At 37.1% G+C, this 27,337-nt stretch overlaps 1 protein-coding gene and 1 non-coding gene across 5 annotated transcripts in view; one reads left to right on the plus strand and one right to left on the minus strand.

The window, feature by feature from the left end:
- The first annotated feature begins 3,771 nt into the window (after positions 1 to 3,771).
- Positions 3,772 to 27,337, plus strand: part of TAB3 (TGF-beta activated kinase 1 (MAP3K7) binding protein 3) — a 78,873-nt gene continuing 55,307 nt past the window's right edge. For 2 of the 4 annotated variants that reach the window (XR_002321818.2, XM_078146594.1), the window contains exons 1-2: positions 3,772 to 4,105; positions 23,348 to 23,431. The gene's annotated coding sequence lies outside the window, so the exon portion shown is untranslated. The remainder of the gene's footprint in view (positions 4,106 to 23,347; positions 23,432 to 27,337) is intronic. The other 2 variants (XM_020973245.2, XM_078146593.1) reach the window with 2 other exon arrangements.
- LOC144454600 (U6 spliceosomal RNA) lies at positions 25,271 to 25,377 on the minus strand. Its single transcript, XR_013483118.1, has one exon. It is a non-coding gene; the product is annotated as a U6 spliceosomal RNA (small nuclear RNA).

Raw genomic sequence — 27,337 nt, forward strand, 5'->3', positions numbered from 1 at the left:
GTATATTTTTTCTATCTTCTTTGGGGACCAACTTGGTCATCATAATTATACAATACACATCAACAGCTTAGTTAAATAGGTCAAGTTGGGTTAAGCACATGTATTGGTTGTAGAAGAGTTTTTTGTTCAAGTAAAGATTCGATGAGGCGGTTTGTGAGGTCCCTTCCAATTTTGAGACAATGTGATTTTCTGACACATACCACTTGGGGGACACAAATACAGATAACCCAGCTAAGCTGCCTAGAAACATCAGATTTCTAATTCTCAGCTATACTGTTTGACAGAGCTACCACACTTGACTCACTTACTCTTCCTTCTTACTCTTTCTAACTTACATGCTCAGCTCTATAGTCATGAAAACAAGGGCTGATTTAGGAATAATTCCAGAGGCCCTGAACCTATGTTAATTTTATCTGTTACCTACAGTCAACAGTAGAGTGGAAGAGAGTCTGATAGATTATTGCTGCTTGTTTTTTGCCAAGTCAACTGCTCTCTCTCTTCTCGATTTAGATGACAATTAAAGAGCTGTCAAAATATGTAATTGTAGGGAAGTTGATCTTTGACCAATTTCTCAGCCCAGAAGCCCCAGAGTATAATCACAAGGTATTGAGTGGTTAAATTAAGTATAAAGATGCCTTCAGCTTTGATCCTATGTGAACTTCTGACTGAACTAAAGGGAGAAATTTCACTGGAAGAGAAGTAATTAGACAGGCTTTTACAATACATTAAATAATTATGCCCTAGGGACAGCAGTTCAGTTCAAGGATACTTTGTGGAAGAGATCCCTGCAGGGAGGGAAGGGATTTCTCTCTCCACTCTCCTCCCCATTAGCCATGGAGTCTAGCAGCAACTTGCCCAGGAGGAAACATTCCATCTAGCAGTTCAAGTTTGTTAGTTGGAGAAAATTTAAGGCCTAATTGAGGTAGAAGAGACATGCACTCTAGACATACATGGATGCAAAAAGGCAGTCATTTTAGAGAGGAAGCCTCTTTGAAGAACAGAACCATAGGAATAGAGGAAAGCTAACTACAGAGAGGAAAAGATCATGGAATCACAAAATCTGAGAATTGAAAGGGACCTCAATGGTCATATAGTCAAACCTATACATGAAGGGATCCTCGTTATAACATACTCAACAAGACTCCATTTGAAGAGCTCCAAATCCACCACCACTTTAGGCAAGTCATTCCACTTTTGGTTAGCTCTGTTAGGAACTTTTTGAGAAATCAAGCCTTAATAGGTTTCTTTGAAACTTCCTCTAACGGTTTCTGGTTCTGCCTTCTGGGGCCAAATAGAATGAGTATGTAATCCCTCTTTCACATGACACACTTTCAAATACTTGAACATGGCCATCATGTTCTCTAAATAGTCTTTTCTCTTGGCTAAATGTGCTCAGTTTCTTCAAACAATACTTGTATGTCATTATCCTAAGGCTCTTCACCATCCCGGTTGTCTTATTCTAGACACTGTAAAAATGATCACTATCCTTAAATCACAATATCCAGAAATATACATAATACCTTATCTGAGGTCCGACAAGGCCATTTAGCATGGTGCCTGGGACACGGTTGGTGCTTAATACTTACTGATTTTGTAGTCCACTAAAATCCCCAGATCTCTTTTTCAGAACAACTTCTATGCCTTCTCTGTCTTATGTTAGTGTAGCTATTTTGTGTGTGTGTGTGTGTGTGTGTGTGTGTGTGTATGTGTGTGTGCACTCAAATACAAGCCTTTACATTTATCAGTATTTAATTTTTAATATTATTACATTGAACTCAATGCTCTAGTCTGTTAAGATGCTTTTGGATTCTGACAGACATCGAGTGTGTTAACCATCCTTCTCATCTTCATGTCATCTGCAAATTTGACTCTGAGAACTTAGATAAGCAACCCACCCATCAGAGACACTATACTCAAGGGAAACTATGTGACTTCATAAAGAGACAATGGACACCCAGGTTCACCAGTATCCAAACTTGTGAGCTGCCTCGGCCACATGTGTGTCCTTTATGTGATTCTCATTAAGACTATATTTGATTCTTTCCAGGGATATTGTGTGTATTTGTGGGAGAATGCACCCACAGATTATAGGAATATTTCTGTAATCTACTATTTTTACAATGCCATTAGTAAATATCTTTGAAAAAAGCTAAATGTTTTTTGCTGCCTGGGGAAGAACACCAATGGGCTCTTATATGTTAGGAGTACAGACCCACTGAGTTACGCTTGGAACCCTAAGGTTTCAGCCACTCTGGTAACTTAACCCACTAGTATGAGAGCAAGTTGAGAAAGTAACCCATCGAGCGTTTCATAATCATATATAAAATGGTGAGGTAGAGAAATGATAACCTTAAATGATAACCTTATTTGCCAAAGTCAAAATTAAGCTACATAGTTTTACATAGGTTATTCCATTTGCAAAGTTTTGCTATACGTTCATCTTTTCTGGAATTTAGTGTAGCACCGCCCCCTACCCCCCAAATCCAGAACACACGGTTGCCATTTATTCCGATAATACACATTATTTAGAAAAAAGATCCATCATTTAGTGCCAAAACAGTTAGGACAACCATCATGGAAGAGGTTAGAATTTGATTTGAATCTTAAAGGATTTAGACAACAGCTATATCCTGTCTTTTGATTTATATGGATCGTACCTTCCTCACAACTTGGTGAAATAGGTGCTGCAAGTTATAGCCACAGTAATTTTCTATCACACTAAATTTCCCTGCAGATGTGGAAGCTGGGATTCAGTCTGTGAATTCCCTAGGGTCACTTAGCTAGTAGTTCGTGGAGCAGAAAAATTTATCTATCCGATGTACTTTCCATTCACCTGTAAGCTAAGTAGAAGAGCTTAAACTTGATGGTGTAGGAAATAGGGAGCCATTGTTTATTTCTAAACTGTGGACTGGCAGAATCGATTGGAGCAATGAGAGAGGCCAGTTAGGAAGCTTATACAATGATCCAGTAAGAAGCAGCTGGGTTCTGAACTACGGCGGCAGCTACAGGAATTAATGACAGGACTGAGAATTTTCCAAGGGATGACCAAGAGGATGTTCAGGATTTGATGAAACTGGGTGGACGGGTAGTGGAGGAGGGGTAGAGGAATCAAAAAAGCCTGCTCCTCCCAGAAGATTCCATGACTGCGGGCTGGGGGCTGGGCCAGGGCACGACAGAGGCAAGGTTGGTCAGGACAGATAGATCTTCCCAGGGAAGAGTCCACAGAACCTGCTAACCCCTGGGGAGCTGGGAAGCAGTCAAACGAAATGCCCAAGTGTCTTGGGAAAGCGATGCTCAAGAACTCTAATTCTGCAGCGGCTCCTGCCACTTCCTCCGATTCCAATCAAAGTTCTTCCCCTCCCACCCCGCTCTTCTCCGCAGGAAAAACAGCCCCAGACCGAAGACACAGCATCGGGTCACACTCTCAACAGGATACAGAAGGCTTCTTCTGAGCATGTGCACATTTCAGACATGCGTAGTATCTACCCTCTCTACTACCTATTTCCGATGCCGTGAGCGCGCTTGCCCTAAGGCCAATCCAAGCCCGGTTTCGGCTTCGGAGACCCTTCCCAGTACCCTCTTCCTGTAAATCACCCTTCCTCCAGCAACTCTCGCGAGATCACCGTCCCCGGCCCCCGCCGCCACCATCTTTGTAGCTGGCGGTTGGCTGCGCCGGGCGGTAGCCCTGGAAGCCCGTTGCTTCATTTGCTTCATTTGCCAACTCCGCGTAAAGGCCGGATCCAGGAAGTACAAGGAAGGGGAGGGTGGGAAGCAGGAAAGGGGGCGGCGGCGCCCGTGGCGGCTGCTGCTGCTCTGTCCGCGCGGGCACTTGCTCCCTGCTGTTCCCCGGGATTCCCGGGGTGGGGGCCCCCGTGCGTGCGCGCACCCCGCGGAGGTAGTGGTGGTGGGGAGGCAAGCAGGGGGGAGGGGGCGGAACCCAAGGGGGAGGAGAAGCTGCGCCTGCCCGGACCCCCCGCTGGGAAGAGGGGGCGACGTCGGCCCCGCCCGCGGGGCCCGGCACCGGTGGGACGGGCAGGAAGGAGCCCAGGGCGCCCGCGCTGCGGGAGAGAGGGACGAGGAGGAGGAGCAGCGGCGGCCGCTCAGGGTGAGACCTCGCGAGGCCCCGGACCGCCCCCTTGCACTTGCTGTGGCCGGGAAGGGGCTGGGGGTGTTGGAGGGGGGTGTAGACCCCAGGGCGATGCGGGGGGGGGGGCCTTGGCCGCCGCAGGCGGTTTCCCGAGCCCGCCTGCCTCCTGCTCGGCCCCCGGGACCGGGGCGTGGGGCTGGCGCTGCTGGGAGTGGGGAGGGCTGGGTGCAGGTGTAGCTGCGGGGGGGGGGGCTGTAGGGCCGCCTCTAGAATCGGGGTGGCGTGGGGTGCAGAGGATGGTGGGTTTTGCACCATACCCCCCCTCCCCCCAAGAACCAGCATTAGGAGGGAAGGGCCTTGCTTCTCTCCAAGGCTCCAAGACTGACTGCTCTGCTTGCAGGTCCTTGATGTTCTTTCCGCGTTCATTCAGTGTGTCTGGTTAGGGGAGTTGGGAAGGTGTTGTAATAGTAGCTCTAGTAGTAGTAACAACGAAAGTAGTAGTGGTGTTTGCCTAGGGGCTTGTCTCTGTAGCTGCCTCTAGCTTGGAATTGTGGGGTTTGGGGAGAGGGAGGGACGGTACAATTGTTTTAGCTTTTCCCCTTCACTTCCCCCTTCCCATCTTTCCCTTTTCCCGAAGAATGCCGCTTCCTGAGGAAGGGCTTGATTGTCCTCAGTAAAGGACCTAGATAGGCTGCTTTGCTTGCAGGTTTTTGATCTTTGCACATTTATTCAGTATGTGTATTTAGGGAGATTAGTAAGGTGATGATGATGCCGTGTTAGTATCAGTACCAGTAATAGTGGTGTTGTCCTGGTGTTTGTGTCTTTCTGTAGTTGCTTCTAGAGTAGGGGGTGGGGTAAGAGGGTTTGGCTTCCTGCTTCAGTGATCTTCCCCTCCTCATTTTACCCTACCTATCCATTCACTCATTCTAAGCTTTCCTAGGAAGGGCCTAATTATCGTCGGTTAGGGACCTAGATGAGTCCGATGCTAGGGGGAGCTGGGAGTGTATAATGATGGTGGTAATAAACAGTAATCTTGGTGTTTTCCTAAAGGTGATTGATAGATGGGTTAGCTAAGTAGAGAGCAGAAGTGAATGTTAATTAATTGCATTAATTAATATTTTGTTCATTTGCCAAAAAAAAATTACAAGTTTTATAGTTTAAGAGATTTGACTCCGTTTCTATTTTGAAATTTATCACTTTATTAATATTTATGCAAAGTACAGAGTTGCATATTGGACCTAAAGTTTACATTATTTGAATATTTGCAGGCATTTAAGGTATCTATCTTTAGATTATTTTGAAAGAGAAGTTAGCCATCCTTTAAAAAAATTCACTTTTATATTGATAGGTCTGTCAATTTAGCATGTTCATCAGTGATATTTGTTACTGGATATCTATTTTAATTAGTTATAATACTTAGTCCTGGTATATACAATTTTGGAATTAGTAGAAAAAGCTAGTAATTTGCTAGAATCGGCTATTTACATGCACTTTTTTTCCTTAAAATTTGCAAGAAGGCAAAATGGATTTAATTTTCTTGCTTTAGAAATCAACTATTTAAGGCAAAAAAGGAAAATTTTAGAAATAAATAAAAAGAAAAGATTGCAATAGGAATGTTGACATGGAGGCATCAGAATTTGTGAAGTGAAACTTATTGCGAAATTTCATCTTTGTAAATTTATTATGTTGTCTTGTACAGATTGGAGGTTTTTGAGAAGGTATTTCTGTTTTGGCTAACCAAATCAGCATATGTGATACGGTTTTTTTTTCCATAACAGAGCCCACACATTTTCTAAAGTCATTAACTTCAAGGAAATACTCAGATTTCAGTGTAGATTACTTTTAACCAAAAAAAATAATAAATCATTCTGGTATTGAGATAATATGATTATCAGAATCTATACTTAGTCTTAGACAACAAACTACTGCAGGTGTCTCACTCACAAATATCTCACAAGTGTGAAGAATTGTATTTTACATAGTTCTATAAAAAATGACATTTTTCATTATAAAGAAGAGTTTAATTTGTATTGCTCTTATCGTGGTTAATTAAACATATGTATATGTTTTTTTCAAATCTGTGTCTATTACCTAGCCAAGAGAACATGTAATATTAATAGAAAATTGTTTTCTTACTAGGTTTTTATTGATGTTTTTTGTTTCTTACATCATGAGAGCCTTTCCATGTAATATTTTTAAAAGACAACAAAAAAGAAAAAGAAAAATTAGCATAACCACTCAATTGAAATATTCCTAAAATATGTGTAATGTGCAACCCTTGTGGACTTCCATGAAGGGGTGGTTTGGCAGTGCCCTCTGATATCTCTTTTTTCAAGTCTTGCTTAATCCTTATGATTTTGCTACATTCACTTTTGGTGTGTGGTTGTTTTTTCCATTTACGTTGTAGTAATTGTGTAGGTTGTTTTCTTGGCTCTGCATACTTCATTCTGCATCAATTCATGTAGATCTTAACATGTATCTCTGTATTCATCACATTCATTTTTTCTTATAGTGCAATTATATTTACATAAGACTTTTTTTTTGGGCTATTCCCCAGTTGATGGCCATCTACTTTAATTCCAATTTTTTTGCTTTCACGAAAAGTGCTGCTATAAATATTTTGGCCTATATAGGAACTTTCTTATCAATGGCTTCTTTGAGGAATAAGCCCAGTAATGGAATCTCTGGGTCAAAGGTTGTGGGTATTTTAGTCACTTTTTTTCCAGTAATTCCAAATTGCTTTCCAAAATGGTTGTACCAATTCATAGCTCCATCAACAGTACCTTAGTGTGCCTGTCTATTCACAGCTTCTCCAACATTGACTATTGCCCATTTTTTGACACCTTCACTAATTTGCAAGGGATGAGGTGAAATCTTAGGGTTTTTTTGTTTTGTGTTTCTCTTATTATTGATTTGAAACTTTCTTTCCTGTGGTTGTTAATACTGTGCAATTCTTTTGAGAACTGTTTGTTCATGTACTTTTACAAATTATCTGTTGGGGAATGGGTATTTGCCATATAAATATTTGTTAATATTTTATGTATATTGGATACCAAGCCCTTATCAGAGAAATTTGATACAAGGATTTTTTAATAGAAGGTTTTTTATAAAACTGACCTCTAAAGATTCTTTGATACCTATTTGAAACCTAAAATCAATGAAAGATATTGATCTTTTTTCCCTCATTTCACCATGCCTGTGCTATGGTAAAGATCAAATGCCTTGCTTCATCTGTTCTGCACAATGATTTAAACTGCATCACTGACAAAATGGTTATATAGCAAAAATAAATATTTTGGATTTTGTGAATTTGCCACTGAAGATAATTTAATTATATCTGCTCTAGCCAGTGAAATATTTAATAGCTGGCAATGTGCTTCTGTTTTGGTCCTTCCTTGGCTTTTTGGGAAGAGTTTCAGACCCACACCATCAGTTTCAGAAGGCATAGCAGCTGAATTTGACGCAACCTCTTTAGGAGTCAGTGATGGGAAAGTTCCCTGGGCTTTGAGCCAAGGTTGCAAGTGAAACTGAACGAACAACTTGCTGTTGGACTGTCATCAGTCAATTTTAAGTGTCCTTTCACTGGTTTCTGCTTTTGCTTCTCTGGTGTATGACTACTATATGTCATTGTCCCTGGACAAGAAATTGCTTCGTGTCTGGGTGGAATTATCAGGCTGGACGGGCAGCAGCAGGAAATAGGAAAAGGATCATAAGTGACTGGTACCTGAATTTTATTTATTTGGATTCACTCATAGTCTTGTCACTTTACTGGTATTTTTGGAACTTCCCAGGCAGGTACTTCTAAATCCAGTAGATTTGGCAGGTTCTGTGACCTGAATCTTTTGGAAATTCGGAGTATGAAGGCCAGGAAGGAAAGAAGTATATACTGCTGATTCTTAAGGATAGTTTATGTATTGTAAGCTGTATTTCATCTGAAGTATGTAACTTTTAAAATCTCTAACTTTTTTGTGTTAAACTAAAGGTAAATGTTTCCCATAAATCTGAATTAGTGAGTTTTTAATTATGCTTGACAGAGAAATTTCTCAATAAATGATTTGAGAAAGGGTTTATCTGTGGGTTTACATGTAAGGATAGTTTGTTAATTGAGTAAATATTTTAAATGTTGCCATATTTTAAAATAATAGAAGTGCTTTTATGAGAAACTTTCTGAATTGATTTAGAGCTTTTCTATTGGATTAGAGAACAGATGCTGTGGAACTATCTTTTTATTTTTTGGTATTTTTCAATTTCAAAATATTGGTGAAAATATGAAAAATTATTGGAACACAATAAATATTCAGATGGCATAATATATATGATATCATATTTATATAATATATAAGGTCTTGTTAGTTTAAATATTTTCAGAGACCAGATAACATAACCTTTAATCACTGATATTACCAGAAACAATTTATTTTATGTACTAGATAAAAAATACACCAACACCTCTCCCCACCCCCCCACCCCCAAAAAAAGAGATCAGGTTTTTGGAAGTAAAAAACATCTCATTCTTCTAGTCGTCACAGGGCAGAACTAGGAACAAGTGCTGAAAATTGTCTAGAGGCATTTTAAGGTTCAACCCAAGGCAATAAGCTCTAAAGTTCCTTGCATTTCTAAATCTGTGAACCTGAGAAAAACAAGCAATAGTTTGAGGGAGTGGTAGGGTCTAGTGACGTTTTAAGGATAAGTCATATACTCATTATTTAAAAGCAGTAGGTAAAGTTAAAGATTAGAGATCTAGAGGAGAAGATTGAGAGGGCAGTTTTACTGAAAAAGATAGGAGGGGATGGGATGAAGGTAGAGGAGCTGGTGTTGGCAAGGAGAAAGGTCATTTCATAGTCAGAAACTGGGAGGAAGAAGTAGGGGATGGTACCAAAGAGTTTTAAGATGAAAAGAAGAGGGAGCCCATGGCAAGCATTAGCAATAATGTAAGTGGCTTCCATAATAGGTTAATAAAAATAGAGTAAAAAAGGAATGTCTAAAAGAGGAATGAGTCCTTTTAGGAGCTAGTGAGATCCCCTTTTTCGGAAGTCTTGTCAGGTATGTTGTAGAGGGTATCTTGTTCAGGTAGAGTTGGGATTTAAAGCAACTTCCAACTATGAAATTTTGTGTGCTACTAAGATTGACAGTATCGTATTGGCAAAATCCTGATTTGCATGTACCTGACTGAACATCTCTGATATATATCACCCAGCAAGCTGATCACAAGAATTGCCTCTTCTGTGCTGCAGTTCCCTCACCTTGTTATTCCCTCTCCTTTTCTTTTACTGTTACAGCCTCTGCTGCTGTCTGGACATCCTCCTGACATTGTCTTTTACCTTTCTAGTATATGTTAGGAGGTTATTGGAGGAAGGGAAAGGAAAAAGGAAAATTAATTTTCTTCAAGCCAGAGTTTGTTTTCGTTCTTTCCAGTGCCTTTCTCCTCAGCTGTCCTCCTCCCCCCAACTTTAGGTGACAAAGGATGGCAAACACTGAGCATAGGTCACCTTGTTTCCCATTCTGTACATCCCATTTCTTACCTTGCTTTCATTCCTGATTCTGTACCTCCATTTTAAATTTTTAGCCCCTCAGAGCTTTTTGGTCATGTTACTGAGACTACAACCCATACTTTAGCTTCTCACTTTTGATCCTGGAGATTGCTTATCTTAACCTGCCTCAACCATTCCCTACCAGGTAGCCACTCTTTTGGAATTCTGCTACCAGTAGCTTTGAGCTCTGGGATTCTCAATTTTCACTGCCTTAGGTGTGGGAAATAATATGCTGCTGCCAAACTATAGTGAGGTGATGTGTTTTCCTGGTTTCCCAACTTAGAACTCTGGACCTTTTTTCTTGTAAGGTCCTTGTGAGCCGGCGGGCACATTTCGCCTCCAATCTCTGATTCCCTTTAGTTGAACATAGTACTTTGCATGTAGTAATGGGTAGTTAATAAATGTTTGGATTGAATTATTTCCAGTACCTTTAGTACAAATTTTGTGAGATAACCTGGGAATCTAACCACTGTGTATAGCATTGTTTCTATGGGGAAATGAGTGATGAGTTCCAAACAATTGTCTTTCCAAGGAACTTTTGGAATGAAGCTTGTTTGTAAATTAGGGACTGGTTATTATGTTAAACTCTAGATAATCATGGGTAATTGATAGGTGTTTGTGTCTGATGTTGGATTTGATATATGCACTGAGGGGATCACTAAATAGTTAGGTTGTCTACAGGAGTTTGAAAATAAGACTTTTTTTGAATCATGAGTTACCAGATGTACTCCGTTTCAATTTTAGTGGTAAGGCAAACTTTACATTGTTATTGATTAGACTGAGATTTACCACAAACGGAATATCTCATTTCCGCTATTCCTTGCTAGTATTTTCAAATAAGTTTAGAATTTGTTATTTTATCATGTTTGTTTTATTAAGTACATATTTTTATATTTTATCACATATTATATCTTTAATTTTGCTCCTGAATTTTGGAGTTTTTACTGTATTTTTATTAACCCATAGTGGAAGCCACTTACATTATTGGTAATGCTTTTCATGGGCTCCCTCTTCTTTTCATCTTAAAATTCTTTGGTATCATCCCCTACTCCTTTCCCTCAGTTTCTGACTATGAAATGACTCTAATCCTTGCCAAGACCAGCCCCCCTACCTTCATCCCATCCCTCCTGTCTTTTTCAGTAAAATTGTCCCTCTTAATCATCTCCTCAAGGTTTCTAATCTCTGACATTACCTACTGCCTTCAAATAATGTTTGTCTACCTATCCTTAAAACTTCACTAAGACCCTACCATTCCCTCAAACTATTGTCCAATGCACCATTAACCTATATCTCTCCTCCATTTCTCTCTTAGAAAAAGCTATATCTCCTTGCTTCTCCTTCCTCTCTTCTCACCCCTCAACTCTTTTTAATCTGATTTCCAGTCTCATCACTTAGCTGAAACTGGTGACCAGTGATTTCTTAATTACCAAATCTTTTTTATTTCACAGTCCTTATCTTTTTTGACTTTACTGTTGCTGTTGATTCTGACACCCTCTCCCAAGTTTCCTTGCCTCAAACCTCTCTCCATTCTCCCTGTATAGTTGTGAAAGAGATTTTCTTTAAGTTCAGATCTGAACATGTCATTATCCTACTTGGTAAACTCCAGAGGCTCCCTCTTGTTTCTAGGATAAAATTTAAACTTCTTTGTTGAGCTTTTCAAGTCAGTTGCACCCCTGCCCAACTTATCTTTGAGACCTCATTGTACATTTCTCCTCCTCCCACATTCTGTGATCCAGCCAAACTATCCATCTTTGCTTCTCACACACAACTGTCCCATCTCTTGACTTTGCACACCATATATGAGATAGACTCCCTTTTCACCTCTGTCTCAGTGATGCTGCTTAAGTACCACCTTATACATGCTAGTGCCCTTTGTCCTCTGTCTCCTTTATATTTGACTAACTCGGATTTATCGGTGTTAATTCCCTTTGAATTTATTCTGTATGTGTTATTTTTGTCTCCCTCTTTAGAATGTAAGCCTCTTGAGAGTAGAACTTTTCTTTGTATTTTTATTTCCAGTGCCTAGCACATGACCTAGCACGTAGTAGACACTTAATAAATGCTTGTTGATTGACTGATTATTGCCTGATCTTGATATTGCCTTATTATGAAAGTATTATTGTCATATGATAATTTTGATTATCTCCACATGACAAAAGGCAGTTCCTTCACAGTTTCCAGAGTTATATTCAAGCTTATTCTTATTAGGACTGTCCCTGTTTCTATTCCTTGTTTTGGCAATTCCTGTGCCCATTTGGCACTACTTTCTTTATTTTCTGTGAATTTGTTACTATGTCGTGCAGATTCCCAAACATGTATCATCAGCTTTCTGTTATTTGCCCCAAGCTTAGGAACTAGGTAGAAAGTAGTTATATTTTTTAAGACTAGAGTTGAAGCCTTGTGTGTATATTAGTCTGTAGTGTTTATTGAATATAAAAATAATTGAAAATCATTGGAAAAAGAAAAGCCAAATGTTATTATTAGCCATTTATTGTTTTGTTCATTTTGCTATTGCTAAATGTGGCCATATCACTTGGATACTAATGTATTTTAAAGTTATTTGTTTCTTAAATAATAAGAGTATCAAATTATGCTGGTTACAAACAAGTGTGTCATTTAATCTCTAAGTGAACCCCACAATCTTGTGTAGTTATAAAGAGGTAATTGAAAGGTTTCATTTAACATTCTTGGCTTCTGTTAACTAGATCTACTATGTTGATATTCTCTTGATTATTTTAATGTTAGTATGCTTTGTTTAGAACTTGTGAAAATTATTTTAATTTTTTTATATAACAAAATCTGAGAAAGAGTATATAATCTTTGAATCAAAATAAAAAGGCATGATATAGGAAATAAACAATATTTTGTTTGTTTGTTTTTGCTAAGGTCACAGCTAGTGTCAAGTGTCTGAGGCTGGATTTGAACTCAGGTCCTCATGACTCCAGAGCCTGTGCTCCTACCACTGGGCCACCTAGCTGCATCTACCAATACTTTTAGGAGTCAAGTTTTGTATTCCATTTAATGCTAGACTCCCTAATACTGATTTTACAGATAATACTTTATGGCTAATTTATTATGCAGAAACCTCACTAGTCTTGCTTCATGCCCATGGAAGGAAATGGAAGACTAAATTGAACCATTAAAATTGTGTATGGTGGAACTGAGCATTGCAAAAACTATGACAGAGATTGTTCCCTTCCCCCTCTTTCTGTATCAGCCTCATATGAGTTAATTGATTGATAGAGGTCTATGTTCACATTCTGATTAGTATTTCAAAGTGGAATGGTGGATGTTATTTCCAGGCTTCAGAAAAGTGTTCTCATGTGCCACATTGTCAATGATCTACCAGTGTGGGTGTCAGAAATTCCCCAAGTATTTAAGATATACAAAGACCCAACCCATTCCCTTTCTGCCTCAGGTTTTGATGGAGCCATGATCTTTTCATCAGTGTGGGTATTTATTCCTCATGTCGAATTCTGTATGATTCTTTGAAGTATAATTCCATAGATCTTTCACAAGGCTTCTACCCAAAAAGCCAAATGACTTTCATTCTTTAAATTAAGTTAAATTAAAATGTTAAATCTTTTAATTTAAACTGAGTTATACAAACTGTGCCAGTTGTAAACATTTTCTGGATTTCTTACTGGAACTTCCAATTACTCTTTCAGTTTTTTGTCAGATATAATTAATGCTAAATGCAATCATTAGATAAGTTATTTTTAAAGAATAATGTTTTTGCGTTATGAATTGCTGATTAACAATTAAAAGTTCAGAATAATTCAAGAAATGTTGGTTCTTATTAAGGTGGTACATAGTACATTCAACCATTAGCAGGAAGGTTTAAATTACTGGCTACCAAGGCTTGCCCTGGTAAAAATTGCCCTGCGGAAAACATAGGGTTTAGAGCTGGAAGGGACTCTATATGCTTTCTAGTTCATTCCCCTCATTTTATTGGTGTGGAAACTCAAGGCCCAGCAAGGTGAGATAAGGTTGCAAAGTGCTTTGCAGATGTTATCTTATTTGAGCTTCAGAACAATTTTATGAGGTAGGTACTTCAAGAGTTGCTATACACATTTTATAGATGAGAAAAGTGGTACAGAGAGATTAAGTGACTTGTCCATGTTCATATAGCTAATTAGTAACTGAACTAGCATTTAAATCCAGTTCCTGGGATGTCATGTCCAGTGCTCTTTACCCTAATCCATGCAGCCTTTAGCAGTTTACATTATGTAATGCTTTTAGAAGTCTACAAAGTGGTTTCTTCGTAAGAAGCCAGATAAGGAAAGTGGAGCTTACAGAAGTGGTGACTCTCCTGGGGGTGACACAACTAATAAGTTTTACGGTGGAGACTTGAACATTAAGTCCTTCTAATGCCAAGTCTAGAAGTATTTGAAAGTGATAGCCCATATTTTCCCATTTTGAAAATATATGATTATCTGTAGCTCTAGGCATCTAGAACTGGAGTACGAGAGATCCCAGGCCTCAGGAATGATGCGTTAGAGTTAGACTAATACTTGAAAGGGAAATAAAAGAGAATAATTTCAGTTTTAAGTAAGTAACTGGAAAATAAGGTAAATAAATGTACTCCTTTAACTTCTGTCCTTTACATATTCTCTTCCCCTTCATTGATAGCAAGTCAAGATTCTTTAATGCCCTCTGGTCTTATTAGGCATTTTCCACGACTAAATTCACATTACTATTAGACAAGAACCATATTTCAGTGTTTTATGGACATTATTGAGATGCACTGTGGCACAGTGAATAGAAGTCTCACCCTAGAATAAGAAAGACCTGTGTTCAAATCCTTCCCCTGACACATGATCTTTGGCAAATTCTTTAACCCAGGGATGGGGGAACCTGTGGCTTCGAGGCCACATGTGGCCCTCTACATCCTCCACTGCGGCCCTTTGACTGGGTCCAAGTTTTACAGAACAAATCCTCATATCCCTTTATTAAAGGGATTTGTTCCATGAAGTTTGGATTCAAAGGGCCGCACTTAAAGACCTAGAGGGCCACATGTGGCCTTGAGGCCACAGGTTCCCCACCCCTGTTTAACCTCTTAATGCTCCATGAGACTAAGAATATATGTTGTTGAGAATTTGACATTCTGGTATATGAAATTTTGATACCAGGAGTATGCTACATAGAAGAAATCAAGTCAGAATTCCAAATCAAACTCCTCCCCTCAGTGCATTATTAATATTCATTAGATTAACCTAAAAATCTTCAGTAAAAAATCAAATGGATTTAAAGTGCTTGTTTTTCACACTCTGACAGGTAGTTGAATGATTAGTTCATTGAATTGATAGATTATTATGTTTATCTACGAGAGGTGCTAAAGGACAATGATCTGGACCCAGAATTAAGTGTTCATAAAAGAAACTAGTTTTTATTTGGAAAATTTTGTAGTGTTTTTAATAGTCCCACACTGTTCCCTGACACAAACATCCATCTTTTTTTATACTAATGTTCATCTGGTAATGCCATATGTTGCAAATTTTGGACCACAAGAATCTTTGAAGAATCAAAGCTGTAGCAGATTCAAAGGGCAATGGGGAGGCGCATGGTAGGCCTAAGTAGCCTGCGGCATATTTCCAGTGATTACTTGAATGCAAGAAGTAGCATAAGGCTTATGATCCGGGAAAGGTATGACCAGAGAGGAGGAAGGCTGGTTGGGTAGCAGAAATGAAGGATAACAACAGATGGCTAGCTTGAGTTCTGAATGAGTTACCAGCAAAATGTAGACAGGCCTAAGGGAAGGGCGGTAGCACTTTGGGAGAGAGCTTTTTTGAGGAGAGGCGGGAGAAGACATGTACAAGAGAAGGTATGGCTAGTTTGTGATCCGTACTGATGGATAATGTACACACATCAGTGAGCTCAGGTCCAATAATGCTTGTCGTAGCTTAAAGAATATTAAGTCCACCTGATTGTAAGAGGTATTGGCTTAGGCTAAACTTGGTCATGGTATCCTCTAAATTATTGAACCTTCAGAGTATAAAATGAAAATATTTGTATGTGCTCTGCTGGTAGAATCAGACCTGTCATCCAGTCATACCATACTGTTGTTGAGAGGATCCAGTCATTATTCAAAAACCTTCAACATCCCTAAGAGGAAATCATCTAGTGTCCACTTAGAGAACTTACTGTATGCTGAAGCAGCCCATTCCGTTTTCAGATCTGTTATGAACCACTCCTCACTCAGAGTAATTTAGCCTTCTGAGGCAAACAGAACATAAACATGAAAATATAATCCCCTAAGTCTTCTCCAAGTTAACTGCCTTTAGATCTTTTGACTGATCCTGCTGTAGCTTGTCAATGCCATTTTAAAATTTGGTGTCCAGGGTTGGATCAGGGTAGAATACAATAGAATTATCACCCCCCTTTTTTGGACTTATGTTTTTGTTAATGCAGTCTGAGTTTGAATTATGTTTTTGATTGACATATCACACTGTTGACACATCAGTTTTGCCGTTCATTAAAGTCCCTAAATCCTTTAAAATGAGCCCACTTTCTTCCATCTTGTACTTGAATTTGTTTTTTAAAAAAAAGTGGAAATCTTTATATTCATCCCAGTTAATTTCATCTTAGTAGTTTTAGCCTACAGTTTTAAAAAATTTTTTAATACCCAATTCTGACATATTATTTATTAAGTATCATTGGCATTTTGTGTCTTCCAATTTGATAAACATACTATCTATATTCTCAAGTTATTGATAAAAAGTATTGAATAGGCCAGGGCCAGGAATAGAGCATATAGTTGAATGTATTATATTTTTATTTCATAAATCTTTTTTTGTGGTATGATGTAATCTTTGAATAAATACTATGATGATTTTAAATTTGAAAACCTTTCAAAAAGGAATATTCTATAAATTCAGGAACATTAGTTCTGAAGATTGACAAGAGATATAGCAATTATATCACACTCATTTGTGATCATGAGTTTTGATGTCATGTTGATCTTTAAGGTATTTGATTTCTATTTATAACTTTTTTATTTATTTAGCAGAAATTATCTGACAGTATGCCATATCATCCATTTATTTTTATTTATTTTTTAAAGTTGCTTTAATTTATATTTCTCTAATCATTAGTTAATTGGAGCTTTCTTTGTAGCCATTGGTATCTTAGATTTTTTTCTTTCAGAACTGTTTGTTTGTATCTTTTGACCATGGATTAATTTGGAACATTATTTACTTTTTTTGCTTTCCTCTTGGAGGCAGTTGGGGTTAAATGACTGCCCAGGGTCAGACAGCTAGTAAGTGTGAAGCCAGATTTGAACTCATGAAGATGAGTCTTCCTGATTCCAAGCCCAGTGCTCTATCCACTGCACCACCTAGCTGCCCTATGTCATCCATTTAAAAAAGACCGCATTAAAAGTCTGTCCAATACAAATAGTATCTGAGTCGAATGGGCCTTTTCATGTAATAATTCACTTTTTTAAATAGACATAGCTCCAAAATTATAAATTATTTTTTGATCTCCACCAGAGTTGTTTATAACATCATGATTTAGAGCTGGAAGGGACTTGAGGAGTCTTCCAGTCTAATCCATTTGTTCTGTAGACAAGCAGACTGAGACCCAGAGAAGTTAAGTAATCTGCTCCTCTTCTCCCCCCAATCACACAGGTATGTAGGAGAGCCAGGATACAAACCTCAGTCTTCTGACTCCAAATACAGCGTAATTTTCACCATATTCTGCTGTTTTAAAATTATAATTAATATCCTTTTCTCATGTTAAATTGAAGAGACAAATTGGAATAAAGGGAAAGATGATATTTAATATACCTAACAAGTTTGGTTGAATAACAAGATATAATGAGTAGCTAGCTCTGTTGACATTTATTCTGAGAAAAACATAAACTCATATATCCAAAAGTTTAATTAAATGATACCTAGTATCTTATGTTGCCATTCTGATTTATCGTATAGGCCTTTATGTTACATTCCAGGAAAAAGTATAATCTAGCACACAGAGAAAGCTATCTTTTATATTGTACATCACACTCTTGCCTCTAGAAATGCTTATCTTTGCTGCCATAGAAATGACTTCTAGTATTAGTAATGAGTGTCAAGTAAAGTAATTTAGATGGTGGTGTTCACATGGAAAGTTGGCATAATTTTCAGTGTGAACTAAAGGTTATTGCTAATAAACGGCTTTCCTTTGTTAAGTGAAATACCGCTCACTTTATCAAACATAGGTGAACCCAAAAAATTAATATGTATTCAGATACATTTGATTATTTTCCTAAGGTTTAAGGAAATCTCTTTATACTTATATGTAAGGACAGTATAATTTTTTTGAAAGTCCTTTGTTCTAGTAAATATAGTGTTTGTATATTAATTGTGGTAACTCAATGAAATTCAAATAATATCAAATCAGCATTTCCAAAATCACTTGAGTGCCACTGTCTAGTTTCTGCATGAAAATTTTTAAAGAACAAGCATTTTGCTTAATACCGATGTTTTTAGCTGAGTAAAAATATAAATAAGATGGATTGAATTCTCTGATCTAAAGAATATATACTATTCATCCTTACGAATATTGACATAAGGTTATATGCACATACTTGCATATTTGCACACATGTGCATGTAGATACGTACATATCTATACCTAAACATAAAAATGCATGCACACACATATGTGTGTATACATATGGAAATCATTTTTGTGGGAATTCACAACAAAATAGGTGTTGATCAGAGATAAATGGGTATGTAGTTTTCCAGAACATGATCTGTACACAACTTTTGAAATGTTAAAATTCATATCATTATTTATATTATAGCGAAGTGTTTCCATTTTATTAAAAACATAATAGTGAAATTATATTGTTAAAGACCTGATTTAGAAGAAACTGGAAAGTTCTTTAGGATTTTTTATTCCTCTCAGCTCATCTTTTCTGTTAGTCCCTTTTCTGTTAGAGATAAACCAGTATACTTATGAATAATAATGATGCCTCTTTCCCCTTTTTTCTACTCACCTTTTCCATTCCTTGCTGACATTGTGTTTTGTGATTTTGAGTTTTAGAGGATACTGAATTGTTTTGATTTCAAGGGATCTTCTAGAGCAGAGGTTCTTAACATGGGCTGTAAATTTAATTTCTCAGTGTTTTGATGACTATATTTTATTATAATGATTTCCTTTGGGATCCTGTATATTTATTTCCTGCATTTAAGAACATTATTCTTAGAAGGAATATGTAGGCTTCACTAGACTTAGTACAGTGCCTGTAGGCACTTAATAAATGTTCACTGATTGATTAATTGACACAAAAAATGTTATGAATCACTCCTCTAGTGTTTCTTGTAAATACTACTTTGGTAATGTTCATGTTTCTTCTAAGTCACAGATCATGTCTTTGCAAGTATAGCACAACCAAAGGACAACCAAGAATTAATTACATGATAACTTTATTATATGTTTAAAAGGAATAGTAAGTTAGTACATAATAGATTTGTAGTTTCATGTGCAATCACCTTTTTTTTTTATTCAGCTAGTATAGAAATGCTTGTGTTATTTCATAAATTAAACAATTACAAAAAAGAATTCTAGAATTTCATATTTGGAAGAATCCTTAATGACCTCTAATCCAAACTGTGTCTGAACAAGACCTTTTCTACATTACCAACAAAGAGTCATCTTGTCCTCACCTGAAGGCACTCTAGTAAGGGGTGACCCATCACCTGCTGGGGCAGTCCATTCCACTTTTGGATAGCTTTAATTGTTAAAGTTTTTCCTTATAGACAATAAAAATCTACCCTTTTTTGGGCTTGGAATCAGGAAGACTCATCTTCATGAGTTCAAATCTGGCTTCACACTTACTAGCTGTCTGACCCTGGGCAAATATAATCCTTCTCCCACGAGACAGGTCTTTAATATTTGTGTTTCTCTTATTTCTTCTTAACTTAGCTTCTTCAGCTAATTTTCCTATGGTAATGTCTTATACTCAGCCTTCCGGGAACACCCTTCAGTTTGTCAGTGTCCTTCCTGAACTGGCACCCCTCCATGAAAGATTTTAATCATTAAAAAGCCTTCAATTGGAATAATTGAGAGTTGACAGACTCCCCAGTGACATTTAAATTGTGCTGATTATTTTTTAAAGCCCACCTATTCAAGGAGTATAGTCCTGGAAGAAGATAACTTGTACCCAAAAGAAAAGTTTGGAACAAACAATAGGGTTGGTGACAGCTTGGAAATAAGTACTTGATTTTATGACAGTGATGCCATGTTGAAGATGGAGCCATTGAATCTTCTTGAGCAGGAGAATGACATGGTCAGACCTGTGCTTTCGGAATATCAGTTTGGCAGCTGTGTAAAGGATTTATTGGAGAGGAAAGAGACTGAAGCCAGGAAAACTATTTCAGTAGTATAAGTGATGAAGGGCTGATGTGGTAGGATGCAAGAGATGTAAGGATAGATTCAATACAATTTGGCACCTGAGTGGATAAATCCACTGTGAGTGGATTTTCACTTTGGAGTGAATCACTGGGAGTGAATCAGGGGAAAGAATAAGGATGACTCCTGGGTTATGAGCCTGAGTGAATGAAGCATGGTGTTTTTGACAGAAATAGGGATATGAGGAAGAGAGATTAATTTTGTGGGGGAAGATAAATTCTGCCTTGACCATGAATTTAAGATGTGTATGGTATATCAGGCAACTATATCTAGCAAATAGTAATATTGGGTAGTATATGTAGACCTAACAGTTATCTACATTGAGATAATAGTTGAAACTTAGAGAATATATAGAGACAAGAGAAACCAGAACAGAGCCTTAGAGTACACTCACATAAGGACTGGGACAGCAAAGAAACCTGAGAAGAATAAGTCAGGCAGGAGGAGATATATTTCAGTGGAATTCTTTTGGTGGTATGAGTTGGATTACATGGTCACCAAAGTTCCTTCTCACTCTGGAATTCTTTGATCTGTAATATTTAAGATTTTGAGTCTTAAAATTTTCATATCCTAAGATTAGGTTCTAAATTCTGCTTAAGGAAGTATGCTGGGTTATAATTTTTGCCTCCTATAACAATCATTAGTATAATGGTTTTAGCCAGTTACCTAGTCCACTTGTTGTTTGGAATTTTTCTACTTCCTTAAAAGCCCTAATAACTGTGTCACCTACTTTGTCAAGAATATTAGAACTATTGTTTCTCTTTATATTAAATTTACTTGAGAATAATTTAATTATTTTGGAATACTTCCCTGGTACTATAGGTTCTCCTTTCATATTCTCTCCCACTCACTGGACCATCATTATCATTAGTCTCCTCATTTCTTTCCCTTTAAATATAACCAAGGTTTCCAAGTTCTAAAAAAAAGTGATTATTTGAATCACTGCCTTGTCCACTATTCAAACCATATATTGTATCTTTTCATAACCATGGTTAATGAAAAGATGTAGTTTTACATAACAGTAGGGATAGAGATTAGAACTGGTATAGGGAACTCCCAGGTGAGGAAACTTTTGCCAATTCTATCTACAAACTCTGTCTCTTTCTGGGTTTACTCAGAGTCTCAGCTGTGTAATTTTGAGCAGATCAGCTGCCTTGCTGTCTTCCTTCCTAAACTCACAGAATCATAAAATATCAGGTATAGGTAACCTAGTCCAACCCATATCTGAAAAAAAAACTCTCTACACATTCTTGACAAGTGATCATTCTGCCTTTGCTGGAAAAACTCTTAAGTGAGAAAGGCGATCTACTCTATCAGGGTAACCCACTGTACTTTTGGATAGCTCTTATTGTAAGGGTTAACACACAAGTGCTTAATAAATACTGTGTTAGGAAAATTTTTTTTCATCAGTGACCCTCTGCCACTTAAATTCATTACTCTGAGTTTTGCCTTCTGGGGCCAAGCAGAGCAATTCTATTTCTTTTTCATTATGAGAGCATTTCAGTTACTTGAAAACACCCCTAAGTTTTTTTTAAGTTAAATATCCCCAGATCCTTTAGCCAATTATTGGATGGCATGAACTTGATGCCCTTTACCAGCATTCAGTGCTTAAAAACATTGAGTCTATGTACATATAACCTTTTTGCTTTGTTGATTTTTTTACACTGATAACCTGGGCATGTGATATAGATCCATCCCTGGGATTTTTTAGCTCTGCTAGTGAAGTCCATGGATTAGAAGGCATAAGGATCAGGGTTTTCACTATTGTCAAAAAGTTTTAGACATCTTGAGCAAATTGTTATCATGAATATTTATGGATCAAATGTATATAAGGCACTATATAAATCTAAGCTGGTATTATTTGCTATTATTGCCCTTCAGTGCCTGAATTAGTTCACATTAATTTCTGATATGTCTACTAATTCTAGTTCTTTCCCTTTTGGTTGCATTAGGCATCTTGTGGCCCTGTTAACTTCAAAATTGCTGATGGTTCCTGGGTTAACCCAAATCTTTTAATATTGACTTTATGCCTGGGCTCTATAATGGTAACATTACCTAACATTACATACTTTAGATATTAAGTTCCTTAAAAGTTGGCAGAATGTCTTCTGTTGAAAACCTATGATAACTAAGACATGAGGTGCAGCATGGTACAATGGAAAGAATACTGGAGTCAGTGGATATAGGTGTGAATCTTGGTTTTACGACTTAATACTTTGGGTGATTTTTGGGCCAAGGATGAGGGGAATAGACTAGGTCAGAGTTGTCAAACACACAGCCCATCACACTCAGCCAAACCAGATTAAAACATAATTGGGAAGTATTTAACAAAATAACCAAAAATACAATAAAACATAGATAATTACATTTTATAACTATGTCAATATGTGGTTCATAGGGATCTTTATGTAAGGTTTAATGATGCCCATTTAAGTTTGAGTTTGACACCAATGGTATAGATGACCTCTAAGGTCCCTTTCAACTCTAATGATTTGAGATAGGATATGGGACAGCAAATAATTTAGGGAAGTGATACTTCCCAGCCGCTTCTCACATACAAAGGTATGTGTTCTTTGACTGTTTGTTACACACTTTGAACTGTGGGAACTTAAAATAGTTTCCTCTATTGTGCCAGAGAACTACATAGCCTCAGCATGGTATCATTTAAATTTTAAAGACCTTCAGTTCATTTCTGTGGCTTTTAAAGGTCCACAGTTTAGTTTTATGCTTAGGGTCATTAAAATTTAATAATCCTGCACCAGGGCTGGGTGGCTCTCTGCAACATTATAGGAAGTTATTTAAAGCTTCCACATCTCTGAGCAGCAGGGACTCAGAAGCTTGCCAAGTTTGCAGCTGCAGTATATCCCTGTTAGCTTTCTGTGAAGGCCCAGACTTCTAAAAAACCATTGCTGCCTGCTTTGGCTTCATGTTAGCCTTCTCTGTTGTATAGATTACGTCTTCCTTCTCAGCCACAAAGAGTGGCCAGGAGTAAAGGGCCAGAGCAAGACAGACAGGTGTGCTTTTTTTCTCCCAAAATTGCCATAGTGGTTTAACCAAATTTTATTCCTTTGAAATTTCCAGAAAACTTGAGCAATTGACTGTTTTCCTTTCCATTAAAACCTTTTACATATATTATTTTTTTTCCTTTACAGCTGCTTTTTGTATCTGTTTAGATCTCTCCCAATCATGTTTTGCTTAACTTTATTAGTTATTTTTAGTTATAAGTAAAGGGTAAACTGATGACCACAGAGTGACAGTGATTTCTTTTTTTTCAAGCACAGTAAGACATTTTAAAAATCTTAGTAATTTACTGTTCTTGCTCTTTGCAGCCTGAGTTATCCACCGACTTGGTCTGTGGTGTTCCAAACTGGACATAGTACCCTAGTTAAGTCCTTATCGATTAAAAAACAAAGGTAAGATTTCCTTGCTCATCTTATATATAACATTCCTGTTGTAGCCTTATAAGCATTTTTTCCTTATTTTTGGCAACTAAATTTTATTGCTTACTTAACTGTAGTTTTTTTTTTAATGATTCTAAAGCTGTTTTTACTTTCTGATCTATTCAGTATTTTCCCTTAATTGTATTTTCGGGAAGAGATGTAAAGAATTAATAGTTGACTGCCTCCTTTGACTTGAGATTAAGGTTTTGAACCACGTTTGTAAGGAGCTAATTGCTGTTGTCTTGATATTCAGAACTGTTAACTGAAAATGTGTATTTTAGGTATATATCTGCTGTTAGGTAAAGAACCTGATTAGAAGTTATAGGAATCAGGAGACAGGAGGCCTGTCAGGGATGTACAGAATGTCATATGGGTGAAAGAGAATCAGCCAATATTCTCTTCTCCTTTTGGTATTTCTTAGCAGTTGACTTTCTGTGAGTGGAGTTTCTGCATAAGACCTAGATTTCCAGTGATGGTAAATCCTAGATTTGCTGTGATAGTCCTGGTTTCAAGAATGTGGCTTTATTAAGGAAACATTTTTACTTTTGTTTTATGAGATGACAGGTACCAATTTTTGATTTGAGAAATATGGTAATAAAACTAAATCTAAATTTTGTTAGAGCGGAATTGGCCAATGTGTGACCCAATCTTTTTTTTTATTGAATTCATACTTATTCATCAGTTAATTTCCTAGATTTAGCTTTCTTTTTCTGATTTTCAGAAGAGAATATAACATCGGTAACAATGCCAAAAACATGAATAAATACAGTTTTTTGAAAGGAAAATAAGGATATGATTTATCCTTTTAAAAAGATATAATGATAATAAACCTTAAATTCTGTGTGCAATGAATCAATATTGAAAAAGATTGTCACTGTTGACTTAGTTTCTAGAGAATGTATTTTTTGTAACTTATAAAATTATCTTCGCTTCTAGTTTCTGGTACTCTGTTATACTCAGATGAATCTGTAATCTCATCAATGTGGATATTCCCTCCAAGGTTGCATATTGCAATACATTCATGCATTTCTATCCTTTGCAGCCCTTTTCCATGGCCTTCCATAAATTTGTCACACACAGATTAACCCAACCTGTTCAGGGCCTTTTGTTCTTTTGACATGGGTAGGTGTGCTATCCATTAGTTGTCCCCTGCTTGTCTTTTTTGTTGTTGTTGTTGTTGCTTCTATATATCTTTTCTTAGAATCTTTACATTGTTTCTCCTTTCTAATCTCTGTTTGTAATGTGTTGCTTGTTCACTTCACCCCTACCTATCTCCTCTCACCCCCATTTGCAGTCTGCATTGCTCTTTGGGTGCCCTTCAGTTTCAGTTTTTTGGAAACTAGAATAGAATTCCCTTTCTTATAGCTGTACAAGACTTTCAGAATATTGGTGTTAAAAAAATGTGGACCTTTGTTTCAGGGAGAAGCTTGTAATAATTTTAAAAAAAAGACTTGTAAATTTCGCAGTGGTTATCTAGCCTACTCTCTTCTTGCTATTCAGTTCTGTATTCAATTACTTGTCATTTCTCAGTGATTGTCCAAGATATATATATATCTATATAAATATATAGATATAGATATATTTTAAATAACATTTTGTTTTTCACCAATTACATGCTAAAACAGTCTTAAACTTTTTTAAATTTAGTTTTGATTTCCGAATTCTATTCCTCCCTCCCTCCCTCTTTCTCCCCTGTTACCCCACCCAAATGGTAAGCAGTCTCATATAAGTTGTGTATGTTCAATCATGTAAAGCATTCCCATAGTAGTTATTTTATGCAAGAAGACTCAAACATTAAAAAAAAGGAATGAAAAAAATATGGAACACTTCACAAATTTGTATGTTATCCTTGCACAGGGGCCTTGCTTATCTTCTCTGTATCATTCCAGTTTTAGTATCTGTGTTGCTGAAGTCAGCACTTGTTCAAGATATCTTGATTGTCCATTCAGCTATGTTTTTCATCCACTTGTTCTTTTCCTGTGTGGATAGTTAGGTCAAAATCTTTATAGTGATTATGGATCTAATTTAGGAGATTCTGCAATATTCTAGAGTTTGATGCAATCAGCATAATGCCATCTGTGAAGGAGCATCTGGAAGACTTCAGCATTTGTAGAAAAACTCTCCTTGACTTGGACTTTTTGTGATTTCTGTGACAATGGCATATGCTTACTTTAGATGTTCATTTCTTCTTTTATTACATTCAGTATAAAGTTTTGGAGGAGTATTCTTCAGGGTCACAGGACCAAAAATATTGAGGACTAGGAATTTTCTTAAAACTCATTGAGTCTCAAAAAAATACTTTAAAAAGAAATTATGCACCAGAAATAGAGTGGTTATAACTGAATCCAATAGTACCAAAAAGAAAACACTGATAAGGTAAAATCTTTATGAATTAAAATAGTAAAATGCTAATCTTTAAAGTACTCATGTAACATCTTTCCCCATCATCCTTCACAGTCCTGGCAGGTATATACAAACCAACCTGTGTGTTTGTGTTTGGAACCCATAAAATTGGGATCCCCTTATGCTGCAGAGAGATGGCCAACATACCTTACTGCCTGCTAGTCCCCCACAGAAACAAGTGATAGAGAGTGATTCCACTCATGTAGAATCTCAACTTAATGTGAGGAGGAAGAAGGGGAGGAAGCATTCTGTCTAGGGCCAATCTTATGTTAGGGACCCTCAGAACTATAGAAATTATCATTGGAATATTCTTCCATCTCTACCCTCTCCCTTGCAAAAAGTGGCAGATAACTGATTGAGCTCAGGTGGAGATGGAAAGGAGGAAGGGGTAGGGACAAGTGTGGGTGGCTGAAGTGGAAAACCTAGCAGAGGTTCACCTTCCACTGTACAGGATTGGAACTCAGGCCAATGAACCCTAAATGTGAGAAGAGGCTAAAGACTGTTAGGTAGGAGGAGATGATGTATGTAATACAAAATGGGGAGGATTCAGAAAGTGAGATGATGGGGGAATATAAAGAAAGAAGGCTGAAGTGCTAAGATTTCAAGAGGAAGAAAACTCAGCAAAAAACCCATAGTACAAATATATAAGTTAACACCGAGGATTCTAAACCTAAGAGAATGAGTACTAAACCTGATTATAAAGCTTTCTTAACGGATATTATAAAACAAAAGAGATGACCTAGTACTTATTGAAACAGTCATGTGGGATTCTAGAAGAGTATGAATCAATGAAAAGAACTTCGAGAGTGGTTCAAAAGAGAAATAGAATACTTAAGCAAAAAACATTAAGAATGACAGAAGTTATAGCTTCTACTATAGAAATAAAATAAATTAGCAAATTAGAAAAAAAAATTAAATCCAGAGTAGAGATTTTCTCCAAAGAAGCAAAAGAAAGATTGACATATTTGGAATACAGAAATGGTAGTAGGGAAGAATCTGACAAAAGAAGTAAAAGGACTGACTGTGATGGCACATGCTGGTAATCTCAGCTTCCAGGAGGGACAGGCCTGGTGGGAATACTTCACGAAGGTGATAAACACCTTTAGTAAGTCTACATCTTATAATCATTTCTACTAAGTTGTAATTATCAAATTTGCATAAATCAGATGCCTGCAGTTTTCCTTGGTTGTTATAGATGTCATTATATGTCTAGCAGGTAATCTGTTTTTTTTTTTCTTTAATTTGTTCCTGTACAAATTCTATGGGTTTTGCACTTACCCTGTAGTATTTTTGCTAATGCTTCTTATCCAATATTTTAGTGTTTATCATAGTATTTCTCTCAGGAGTGTATTAGAAATTCATATAATTCAATTCAAGAAAATCTTCTTGAACGTCCATGAAGTAATATGGACTTACTTAACATTTGTATTGGTGCCATAGACAAGCATAAAATATACTAAATAAGTTGGGGAGTGA

This window comes from Phascolarctos cinereus, unplaced genomic scaffold (genome assembly GCF_003287225.1).
Source record: "Phascolarctos cinereus isolate Bilbo 61053 unplaced genomic scaffold, phaCin_HiC Scaffold_726;HRSCAF=1367, whole genome shotgun sequence".
Lineage (NCBI taxonomy): Eukaryota > Metazoa > Chordata > Mammalia > Diprotodontia > Phascolarctidae > Phascolarctos > Phascolarctos cinereus.